This window comes from Sceloporus undulatus, chromosome 4 (genome assembly GCF_019175285.1).
Source record: "Sceloporus undulatus isolate JIND9_A2432 ecotype Alabama chromosome 4, SceUnd_v1.1, whole genome shotgun sequence".
NCBI classification, from domain to species: Eukaryota; Metazoa; Chordata; class Lepidosauria; order Squamata; family Phrynosomatidae; genus Sceloporus; species Sceloporus undulatus.
This window is the reverse complement of record NC_056525.1, coordinates 72808422-72821186: the sequence shown is the minus strand read 5'-3', so window position 1 is coordinate 72821186 and position 12765 is coordinate 72808422. Positions and strand designations below refer to the sequence as shown.

The 12765-nt window shown below is 43.1% G+C and overlaps 1 protein-coding gene across 4 annotated transcripts in view; it reads right to left on the bottom strand.

The window, feature by feature from the left end:
- IPO13 (importin 13) overlaps positions 1-12765 on the bottom strand; it is a 60461-nt gene that overhangs the window by 46445 nt on the left and 1251 nt on the right. The gene's annotated exons all lie outside the window — the stretch shown is intronic.

Below are 12765 nucleotides of genomic sequence, written 5' to 3'. Positions count from 1 at the left end.
TTGGTGGCTGCGGAGGACAGCCCCAGGCCTCTCCTCAGAGGCTTCATTTTCCTCAGGACAAAGGGAGAAGCCTGACCGAAGCAGGGAAGGTAAGTAGGGAACTAGGGAGGGAAGGAGGGAAGGGGGGGCAAGGCGAGGGACTTTTGTCCCCAATCCGACATCCCATGTTTCTTCACCGAAACTCTACTGTACACAGAAAGTGCTCTTTGGGGGGGGGAACCTTTGAAAATGGGCACCCACCTCCTCTTCCTCCTCCTCCTGTTTCCCCCTCCTCCTCCTCCTCCTGTTTCCCCCTCCTCCTCCTCCTCACCATGCACTAAGGAAGGGCGCTTTTCCCTCCCCCTGGCTGGCCCAGAGTCTCACTCCTCCTCCTCCAAGGGTCTACCTCCTCCTTGAGGCTGGCCAATGGCAGAGTGGGGCTGGAAACAGCTCTGCTCCAGCTGCTGTGCCATTGGCCGGCCAGCCTCAAGGGGACAAGTGTTCCCTTTAGGCACGATGGCTGCCGGCCGGGCCCAAACCCAGGATTTACAGTGAACCGGACTGTGACCGTGCCAAACTGCAAAAACCGTTCCAAGCACGGGCACAGCAGGGTTATGGCATCCCTACCTACAGCAGATATACCAGCATCCTACCCCTACAGAAGTCCAGCAAGGTCACAGCCTTGGAGAATTGCATACTGTAGCTTTTACAGTACAATACCAGGGGTGGAAAATAATTTTGTTGGAATCTAGATTCTTGACTGATATAAGGAAATTCATCTCGCCTCAGAAACATACATGTCTGTGAAATTTGTAGACAAATAAAATAAAAACAAAAACATGTGTAAATTTTAAAGATCTGAACAGCTAAAGATGTATACCTGTATAACTGGATATGTTAGTGACTAAAGTTCAGTCAGTGATAAAAACCATAAATATCTAAATTATGGGAAAATATCTACAGAAAATGTATACAAATTTTGATGTAAGAAAAGGTCACACAACCTGAAATGAATAAAGGATGGAGCAAAAATATAAGTGGAATTTGGAGAGACCAAATTGAGAGAGACAGCTTTTCACATCCCTAAATGTGCTCAAGTACTGCTAGAGTCACAGACGTCTTTAGAGAGATATGTTCCTGGTCCCACCTCCTTGTTGTTCTGAATTGCTATTTGCAGGGTTGACTTTGTGCTAATAGAAAGGCTACATGCTGGTCCTGAGGTTCATAAAATCATGCCTGAGACAACAACCGAGCCACAAGCTGAAAAGACAAAACAGCAATGATTTGCACTAGTGGCCACCTGTGCTGTTCAAAGAAAATAGATTTTTGTTTCAAAGACAATGCCCTTACTGGTAAAGGAAAGAGGGGAAGGAATCCAGTAGTATATTCAAGACTGATTTGTTTTAGCATGAGCCTTTTTGAGGATTTGTATTCCCTCAATACATCAGAAGGAGTGGCCTGAAATCCATGAAAGCTCTCGCAATTTAGTCTTAAAGGTGCCTAAAGGTCTTTCCTTTCTCCCCTTCCCCTCTCTCACACACACACAAAGAGCAAGCTTTTCTTTTTTATAATGACACAGACTAATATGCCTATGTCTTTGAAAACTACTAGAAAATGAGGCAGGAAACCTACTCCCAGTTGTCTACAAGGAAGAAACTGTTCAGAAGACTACGTTGTTTTTAAAGAGGCAAATTCACTTGTATTTCTATTCGCCAATATCTTAGCTGGAAGACAGCTGCCTCAGCTGTCGCATCACCCAGCCTAGCAGCTCACCACCTCAAATTAGAAGTGATAGAAACCAAACCTCTTTGTGCAGGGCAAGAGCCTTGGTGCCAGTTCTTAGATGATCTGGCCCTGTCCTCAGTTACAGACACATATTGATGCATACATATGCCCTCAAAGAAAAAGGAAATAACCTTTGAGGGAATATTAAAAGGAACAAAACAATAGAGGAATTGACTATGAGGACACATGCAAAATCCTTAAAGTGGTGGTGGGGAGAAAATGAAACTGGAGTCAGCGTCAAAATCTAAATAGCATACAACACCTGTATTCAGGTCTCTGGACAGAAATATACAAAAAGGCACAAACAGGAAAGTACATGCTCCAGTCTTTCAGCACAATATTGCTGACTTCAGCCTACATTCAGTCCTACCAAATCTACCTGTATAAGAATAGGAACGCATGCATGGGTGTGAGAGATCATTTGTCCACTTAACCAAGAGGACTGTGTGAGTCAGGGCTATGCAGCAAAGCAGTAGCATCACTAGGGAGGTGTGGGGATGTGGGCCGCACCAGGTAACACCCCAAGAGGGGGTGACACACCACTGCTCCTCAAACATCTCCCTTTTGGCAGAAACAGGCTGTGGCAGTCACCTATGTTCCATTAAAATGCTGAAGAGATGGTATGAGTGGGGTGAGGCTCAGTGAAAGGAGAAAGAAGAAGCCCCAGCTTTTTTAAAAAAATTAAAATTTCAAATTTCAAAAAATGAATTATTAATTTTAAAATAATTACAGTAATATCAATCCCAGTCTATGAGCATCATACCATATACACATTGCTTTGGGATTTTGTAGAAGTGCTGATCTATTGTCCTTTTACAGGAGAAGTAGCTGCCTTAACTGTGATAAGAACATGGGTATTGGGGGCCAGGGAGAAGACGACTCCATATAAGTCACCAAATGGCCTCCACTACTGTTCTTAAAGTACAGGGTGATTCAAAAGGAATGGTACAAAAGTAAAGCTGCGCTTATTCAGTTTCGCACCAGACTTTTCGAATCACTACATACTGTCGGAACATTGACACAAAGATCATGAATTACTATACCAATCAAGTAATATGTAGCGTTTCCAATTTTGCTTCAAAAAGCAATCATTTAACAGAAATGTGACTAATGGATATTCATCAAATGAAGCTTTCCCCATCACTTCATTTCCATGACATGGAAAATTTTGCCATCAGAATTTCTGTACCTATCAAGTTAAAAGCCATTAGTTCAACATCAATGACAGTTGTGATCTTCCAACAACTCTAGCCAAGATATGCAATGATGGAAGAATGGAAGTTACACTCCAACAATTTTTGTAGGCTACAGGCTCCTCATCCTGCATTAGTAAACTGCAGAAAATGTAGCTCAACAGAACAGCTCATTTTTGCAGTAGTAGCTTGCCTGCTTGACAGGACTGATCAAGAGATTGCTCTTAGCAGGGTGCCAGAACTAGGACATGAGGTAAAGTCATAGCACATAAGATGCGAGATGTTGGCATGGTACAGTAGCAATCAAACTGTGTGGCGCTGCTGTGCAGCAAGAAAGGAGCACGCAGGAGCGGCTCCTTTTTTTCAGCACACTTGCACCGCACCAAAGTACCAGTGTGATGATGTACCAGCGTTGCAGCGCCATTTGGACACTGCGCTGCTGGCATGTGATCGCTGTGCGCACCATTTGGATGGTGTCATGCAGCTGCGGCGCACCCACAACGTGCTACGGTTGTGGGGCATGTGCATGCCCCGCCCACGAGCAATCCTAGTATGTCATGGGAGCGCAGCAAAGGGCCCATCTGTACCAGGCCATTGTTAGAAGAAACACCTTACTGCACTCAAATTTTGTCCTCTGAATACTGTGCTGGTTAAATTGGCTATTGGCACTGCCTATTTAGCCTGCTGCATCTATATAATTTTTAAAAATATGTACAGTGGACCCTTGTTATACGCTGGGGTTTGGTTCCAAGATCCCCCATGGATAACAATATCCGCATATGCTCAAGTCTAATTAAATATAATGACATAGCAAAATGGTGCCCCTTATAAAAAATGGAAAATCAAAATTTGATATTTAAAATTGCTTGATTCTGTGTATAAGAAATCTGTATACTGTATAAGAAGGGCCGACTGTATATAAAATAGATATATGCTAATACTTTCTTGAGATACACTAACAGTAATACTGCACCTACTGGGCAGCTTCCTTTCTATGGTTAACCTGAGCCTGAGCCTGATTAACCTGAGCCTATATGAAATACAGGGGGGGGGGAATACATGATTTGCTAAGTGGCCTTGGATTATCAAAAGATTCAAAACTATACAAAATTTTAAAACCAAGACTTTTCTTCCATCCTACATGCCTCCACAGAACGTCAGCTTTCTGGGATGACACTGAAAGGCCCAGTTCACCTGCTCACTGAGGTCAAAGAATAGAATCATAGAATTGGAAGAGACCCCAAGGGCCATCCAGTCCAACTCTTGCCATGCAGGAACACACAATCAAAGCACCCCCAACAGATGGCCATCCAGCCTCTGCTTAAAGACCTCCAAAGGAGGAGACTCCACCACTCTCTGAGGGAATGTATTCCACTGTCAAATAGCTCTCACTGTCAGGAAGCTCCTCCTAATTTTTAGGTTGAATCTCTTTCCCTGCACCTTGCATCCATTATTCTGGATCCTGTTCTCTGGAGCAGCAACTTGCTCCAGGTATGACATCCCTTCAAATATTTAAAGAGGGTGATCATATCTTAACCTTCTCTTCTCCAGGCTAAACAGCTCAGCTCCCTAAGGTCCAAAACACATTGCAGAAATAATCCAATTTGAGACTGCTTTAAATGTGCTGGCTCAATGCTAGGGAATTCTGAGAACTGTAGTTTTGTGAGACATTTAGCCTTCTCTTTCAGAGAGCTCTGATGCCACAATAAACTGCAATTTCCAGGATTCCCTAGCACTGAGCCAGGGCAGTTAAAGTGGTCTCAAACTGGATTATTTCTGCAGTGTGCTTTGGACCCCTGTAACTCCTCATAGAGCATGGTCTCCAGACTTTTCAACATTTTGGTCATCCTCTTCTGGACATGCTCCAGCTTGTCAACATCGTTCCTGAATTATGGTGCCCAGTACTGGACACAGTGTTCCAGATGAGGTCACACCAAAGCAGAAACAGTACATTTCATTTGCTTCCATTGATGCAGCCTAGAATCGCATTGGCTTTTTTCCCTACCGCATCACACTGTTGGACCCAGAACAGAACCCTGGCACCTCACTGGTCACTTCTCTTCAAGATGAAGAAGAGCAATTGCTGAGCACCCTTTGGGTTTGGTCAGTTAACCAAGTACAAATCCACCTAACAATAGAATTGTCTAGCCCACATTTTACTAGGTTTTTTTGGGGGGGGAGAGGGGAGAATATCATTGGAGACTTTATCAAAGCCCTTAATGAAATCAAGATATGCTACAGCATTCCCCTCATCTACCAAGATGGTAATTTTACCACACAAAAAGAGATAAAATTAATCTGGCATGATTTGTTGACTTTTTGTGATTATGACATTTCTTTCTAAATACTTAAAGACTGTCTGTTTAATGATCTGCTCTAGAATCTTTCCTGGTATTGATGTCACGTTAACCAGCCGGTAATTGAATCCTCTTTTTGAAAATGGGGACAATGTTTGCCCTCCTCCAGACCACTGGGACTTCTGGTTTCCAGAAATTTAAAACAAACAAGTAAACAAAAACAGCAAAGTCTTGCATATATTACAAATGTATACAACTCATGGCTAATTAACAATTTGATAAAAGATTAATATTAAGCAAGAGGATTAAAACTAAATACAGACTTTAAAACGAATCCCACATCGAAACGATTTTCCTTCAAGCAGTCTCATAAAAGCTACCAGAGAAAGAACTGAGAACAGATGTATCTTTACAGCTCTTTTAAACTACAGTACTGCAAAGATGGGATTTGATGTTCCCCAGCTAGTAATAAGTTTCACCAAGTGTGGTACCACCAGTGGAAAAGCCTTGTCTCTTGGTCCAGTCTATCAAAATTGGGCAAATGTGAAAAGCCTCAGTGAGTGTTCCCAGAGTGTGGGCAGGCTAGTACTGGTGAAGGTGATCCTTAAATAATCTTTGAAATCCCAGAAGGTTTGGGGTTTAGTAAAAACCAGCACTTTAAATTAGAATCAGAACCAGCAGTACAGGAACCAGACAAGCTGTATCCTGAAAAATCTGCATGCATGTATCCTCCTAGAAATCAGGCAGCCATCTTCTGAAGTTTCCAAACGGTATTTAATGGAAGCACCAAGTGGAGCACATTGCAGCAATCTTGCTTGGATGTAATTAGTGTGTGGTCTGCTCTAATTTCAATTCCTACCTGCAAGCACACTTCACTACTTGAAGCTAAATAGCTGGTACAGTGATAGCAACAAACCAAGTTCTGGGGGATAGTTCAAAGACTGCTTGTGTGTGTGTGTGTGTGTGTGTGTGTGAGCATGCCTTCAACTTGCTGGGGCTTCATGAATTTCATAGGTTTTTCTTATGCAAAGAAGGTTTTGCCAGTTCCTTTCTCTAAAGCAGTGGTCCCCTAACTGTGTCATTTAAGAGATTTTGGACTTCAGCTCCCAGAAGGAGCTGAAGTCCAAAATCCCTTAAAGAGCACAGTTTGGGGATCACTGCTCTAAAATATAACCTGCAATAACTGGCATTCATTGGCATTCTTCCATCCAAGGGCTGATCCTGCTTAGCTTCCAGGATCAGTCAGGATCTGATGCCTTTAGGTTATTTAGGCCCATCAAAGGCTGGACAGCTTGCTCCTATTCAGTCATTTCACAGGTAAGTCTGAGCATGATCTCACTACTGTAGTTAGATCAAATTCTGATTCTGTGACATCTTTTATGAGGAGGCAAAAGCCCAAGTCCAGAGTAGACAGTACAACAAGGATACTCACAATGTGCATAAGGAACAATAGAGTATCTGAATCAGCTCTGGTAGAGTATCCCTTTCATCAACCGACAGCAAAAAAGCACCTGGCTGAAGAAGCAGATTTGATAGAGGTTCAGCAGAATCTGGACCCCAGTCTGCTGCTACTGCTTCTTGCAACATGAACTGGATGTCAAATTATGGAACAATCTCTTGCAGCATGGAGCAACAAACCTCTCTCAGCCATCCAAACTCCACCCTTATAACACTACACTGTATCTTACGGGAATGCTTGATACAGGCAGCGTGAGGCCACAAAGTGAAGATGGGCTGAGACAGATGAGGAAGGGAATGTGGAGCACAAGCATCTCTGAGAATCTACTGCTGCTCATCCAAGCCAATATGGGAGCCATTCTGGCATACCCCTGATGGCTCTAACATCCACACACCAACTTCCCCCAGCACTTGCTGAGCTAATCACTACCTGCGGCATGCTGACCTTTCCTGATGTCAACATTTCCTCTATTGTTGGCGAGCACAAAGAAGCTGCCTGTGTGTTTCCTCCATTGGAAATAATAAAGCAGCATTACCCAGTAGCACATTAGGCTACAGAAGTCAGCACTCCAACATAACTTTGCAAAAAGCACTAATTCTTAATTTATATGCATTGTGAAAATGAGAGTTTTTAGCATCAAAGTCTCCAGGCTTGAACAAGGAGTTTGCTCTCCCAAGGAAGCACTGCAAGTACAATTACAGGGTGTGCCTTACTGAGAAGCTAGTATTTGAATTTTGCTAGAAAGGAGAATGAACAACATAATTCCTGTGAGGAAGCCCATTAATGGGAGAAGAGAGAACAGTAAATTGTTCAAGGCTGATCTTTTCAGTATTCAGGACTAATTTAAATAAAAATGTCCCTAGAATGCAACTTGCATGAAAGATTTTGTTTCACCTATAAATGGGAAAGGGCAAAAAACTACACAGAGTACTGAAACCCAGTTCTCTGACACGGGGAAACTTAGCCTCTTGACTTCATAAATTTCATCCCAGATGACTATATTCTCATGGTGACTTCTACACAGAAACAATGCCTTCTTTTAGTTGTTATTTACCTGCAACTTGAGCAGAATTACAGAATACATACAGGCCTATCAAAGTAATATTCTTGAAGAAAATCTCAGTATTGCCACTAGGCTTTTCCTTTTTAACCTATAAGTATAGAATTTAACTCTGACAAAGAGGCAGGACCTTATGCCTTTCTGGCTGTATGGTAGCAAGCAGTAGTAAAAACATGGGACATTAAAGAGATGAGATTTCAAGTTATTACTAAATCACCTATTACCCAACATGTGTTTCTCTCCACCAGTATGCACAGTTCACATCCCTCCTCCTTCTCTGTTAATAGTCATTATACAGCCCATCATAGTCTAGGGAAGATTATGAGGATCTCTTTAGATTTCAGATATAGCTAAAGACCTGGTCTAGTAGTGTGAATGTATGCTTTGATCAGAAGAGTCCCTCATTCAATCTCTCTTAAGCCATGAATTCACCAGCCAGCCTTTAAAAAGCTTCTTCTGTGGTTCAATATCCCAATTGCAGAATGGGAATAATATATGCTTGCCTTAGAGGACAGTTTTGAAATACTTTGAAAAGTATTATAAACATTCAATATACTTGTCACAGAGAAACATATCCAAAAGCCTGCTAGTGAACTGTGGAAGCATTGCATGTCCATCCAGGTTCCTCTTCAGTTAAGTGGTGGCAATCAATCAACCCAGACCAAAAGCATGGAATGTTCATAGCATTTGGGGAAAAGAGTAAATACTATACCAGATTTTGCTTTATATCTCAAAAGACTGACATAATACAGTACTTTGATGAGCATTGGGTCAACAGTGTGTCAGGCAGAAGTCTGATCTATGACGCCCTACACGAATCTTTTAGCTGGAGAGGCCAGGGATTCAAGGCGAAACCTTATGTTTCCAAGGCAAGTGCTCAATCACTGAGCTATGGTCCCTCCTTTCTAATTGTTGTGTTTCAGTATTCATATCCCTTGGGCTGGGGAAGATGTGGAAAGTAATGGATAGTAGGGAGATATATACTTACCCTTCTATATACATACTATAACAGATTCCTCACAATTTCTCTTTGGCACATACTTCATCATGTAAGAGCTGATGAGCAGGACAAATAAATGATCTTCAAAAGATATAATTTGAAGATCATATAACTCTTTTTCTAAATCTGTTTACAGGCTTTACTGAATTTCACTTTTGCTTTGAACCAGTCATGGTGCAATGTTTACACTGGTATCTCTTCACTAAATCTAATGATCAAATCCATCCCATTTCATAGGGCTGGTATGAGAATACAAAATTGCAAGTGTAGACCAGAGGTTTCCTGCTATAGATACATTTGGCTCTGAAAACATGATTCATCAAACTGTAGAATTACAAACAAAGCCCAACAAAGGACAAGTACTCACAACAGCAGTATTCACAGGGACATTTCACGTGTTAATAGCAGTTCATGCCCACATCAATGTATTAGGGGGCAAAAAAACCCAGAGACCCAGCCCATTCAGCACTGCAATGCCTTTAAAACTGTTCTCGTGAACTAGAGTACACTTATGTGAGCATAAAAGGGATACAGAAGATTATACCTCATGTCAGAAGAATGAAACAACTCAAAGAGAAACATGTGTGGTTCTTCCCAAAACAAAACAGTTCACCTTCCATGTAAGTTACTAAAGCCCACTCTGCTTCCCCCAAACTAGAGAAGGATGCCAGGAAAAAAAAGCTGAAGGGCAAAGCTGACAGTAAGAGAAGCAGATCTCCAACTACAGCAAGCTATGGGGTGAACACAGTGGTTGGATAGGCTACCAGGGCAGTACAGTATGTGGCTTCTGCAAACATCAACCCAAACCAGCAGCTGTCATTCCTCAGCCAAGCCTAACATGACATTCTCCCTGGAGGGAGGGTAAGAAGGCTCCCAAGTCCTCACAAAAGGTCCAAGACAGATGTTCTCCAAAGTCAAGTAGCCTCCTCATTTGCAGGAACCATAGAAAGACAACTGAAATAGCCAAAACAAAGTCAGAAATGAATAACATGCCAAGGGCAGTTCTCATATGCTGGAGGGAAAATCAAGATGGAGCGGCAGCTTGCTTTGGAACCCAAGAAGAACTGCCTGGGAAAGAGGTGGATACAAGGCAACCTCCTCTTCTTGTTCTGTGCCTTCAAATTATTTCCAACTTATGGAGACCTTAAGGGGCTTTCTTTGCAAGTTTCACCAGAGGTTTGCCATTGCCATACTCTGAGGCTGAGAGTGTGTGACTTGCCCAAGGTCACCCAGTGGGTTTACATAGGTGAGGCAGGATTTGAACCCTGGTCTATAGAGTCACACCATGTTGTGTGCAAGTCATTTTCAACTTATGGTCATCCAAATAGGGTTTTCTTGGCAAGATTTGTTTAGAGGAAGTTCATCATTGCCTTCCCCTGAGGCTGAGAGCATATGACTTGCTCAAGGTCACTCACTGGGTTTTGTGGCTGAGCTGAGAATTGAACCCTGTTCTCCAGAATCCTACTCCAACACTCAAACCACTACACCATGGTGGCTCTCCAAACCCAGGCATATTGTTGTTGATGATGAGCACTTTTGAGTGGATCCTCTGGACTCCCTGTCTTCTACTGCTCTGCCTAGATCCTGTAAATTCATGCCCATTAATTCCTTCTTAATAGCAGCCAGCATAGTGTAGTAGTTTGAGTGTTTGACTATGAGTCTGGAGACCAGGGTTCGATTCCCCACTCAAGCATAAAAATCCACTGGGTGATCTTGAACAAGACACACTTTCTCAGTCTCAGAGGATGGCAATGGCAAAACCAATCTGACTAAACTTATCATGAAAACCCTACAATAGGGTAATTGTAAGTCAGAAACTACTTGGAGTTACACCACCACCACCACAACAACCTCCTTTACAGAGTCCATCCATCTAGCATGCAATCTTCTTCTCTTTCTGCATTCCTCCACATTTTCTAGCACAATTGTCTTGTCTAATGATTCATGCCTTCTCATGAAGTGGCCAAAGTATGACAGCCTCAATGGAATCATCTTGGCTTCCAAGGAGACATCAAGCTTGATCTGTTCAAGGACTCATCTGTTTGTCTTTCTGACTGTCCATAGTATCCTCAAGACACTTCTCCAGCACATCTCAAATGAGTTTATTTTCCTCTTACCTGCTTTCTTCACTGTCCAGCTCTCCCATCCATACATGGGGATGGTGAATTCAATGGTATGGACAATTCTAACTGTAGTGCTCAGCTGTATATCTTTACACTTTAGGATCTTGTCTAGTTCTTTCATGGCAGCCCTCCCCATTCCTAGTCTTATATTCTTATATCCTATATCTTATTTTCCTCTTACCCACTTTCCTCACTGTCCAGCTCTCACATCCATACATAGTGATGAGGAATATAATGGCTTGGACATTTCTGACTTTAGTACTCAGTTGTGTATCTTTAGGGTCTTTTCTAGTTCTTTCATAGCTGCCCTCCCAATTCCTAGTCTCCTTCTGATTTCATCAGGCATGGTAACCCACATAAACATCCAGTAGGTGAGCTCAGGCTCTCTGGATCCCAACCAAGGCAGGGCATGCTCACCACACCTGGCAGGAGAGGAAAAGAGTGCTTCCTCTCCCCCCTCTCTGACCCCTTTTGTTGTTGTTAACTGTCCTCCAGTCGATCTCGACTCGACCCATGCTGAGTCTATGGATGAGACATCTCCAATACACCCTATCCTCCACTGCTATGCTTAATTCCTGCAAGCCCATGCCTGTGACTTCTTTAATAGAGTCCATCCATCTAGCATGCGGCCTTCCTCTCTTTCTGCTTCCCTTCACCTTTCCTAGCATTATTGTTTTTTCCTATGAGTCGTGCCTTCTCATGATGCATCCAAAGTACAACAGCCTCAGTTTCATCGTCTTGGCTTCCAGGGAGAGTCCAGGCTTGATCTGTTTAAGGACCCATTTGTTTGTCTTTTTGGATGTCTGTGATATTCTCAGCACTCTCCTCCAGCACCACATCTCAAATGAGTTTATTTCCTGTCACCTTTCTTCACTGCCCTGTACATGATGATGGGGAATACAGAGGCTTGGATAATTCTAACGTTAGTACTCATTTGTGTATCTTTACACTTTAGGATGTTGTCTAGCCCTTTCACGGCTGCCCTCCCTATTCCTAGTTTCCTTCCAGTTTCATCAGGCATGGAAACCCACATAAAGGTGCCAGGAGGTTAAGAGCTCTGGCTCTCTAGATCCCAACCAAGGCAGAGCCCCTGGCAGGAAAGGAAAACAACACCTCCTCTGCCTCCTCTCTGACCCTGCCAGAGATGCATTCTCATGATGTGGCCAAAGTACAACAGCCTCAGCTTAACCACCTCAGCTTCCAGGGACAGTCAAGGCTTGATCTTTTTATGGACCCATTTGTTTGTCTTTTTGTCTGTCCACAGTATTCAGCACTCCTCTCCAGCACCACATCTCAAATGAGCTGATTTCCTTCTTATCCGCTTTCCTCTCTGTCCAGCTCTCACATCATCCACACACTGGTGATAGGGAATACAATGGCATGGACGACTCTAACTTTAGTGCTCCATTTGTCTACACTTAGAATCATAGAATCGTAGAGTTGGAAGAGACCACAAGGGCCATCCAGCCCAACCCCATTCTGCCATGCAGGAACTCTCAATCAAAGCATCCCTGACAGATGGCCATCCAGCCTCTGCTTAAAGACCTCTAAGGAAGGAGACTCCACTACACTCCGAGGGAGAAGTGTGTTCCACTGTCAAACAGCCCTTACTGTCAGGAAGTCCCTCCTAATGTTGAGGTGGAATCTCTTTACCTGTAGCTTGCATCCATTGTTCCGGGTTCTGTTCTCTGGAGCAGCAGAAAACAAGCTTACTCCCTCCTCAATATAACATCCTTTCAAATATTTAAACAGGGCTATCACATCACCTCTTAACCTTCTCTTCTCCAGGCTAAACATCCCCAGCTCCCTCAGTCGTTCCTCATAGGGCATGGTTTCCAGACCCTTCACCATTTTCTCCACATCCTTTTT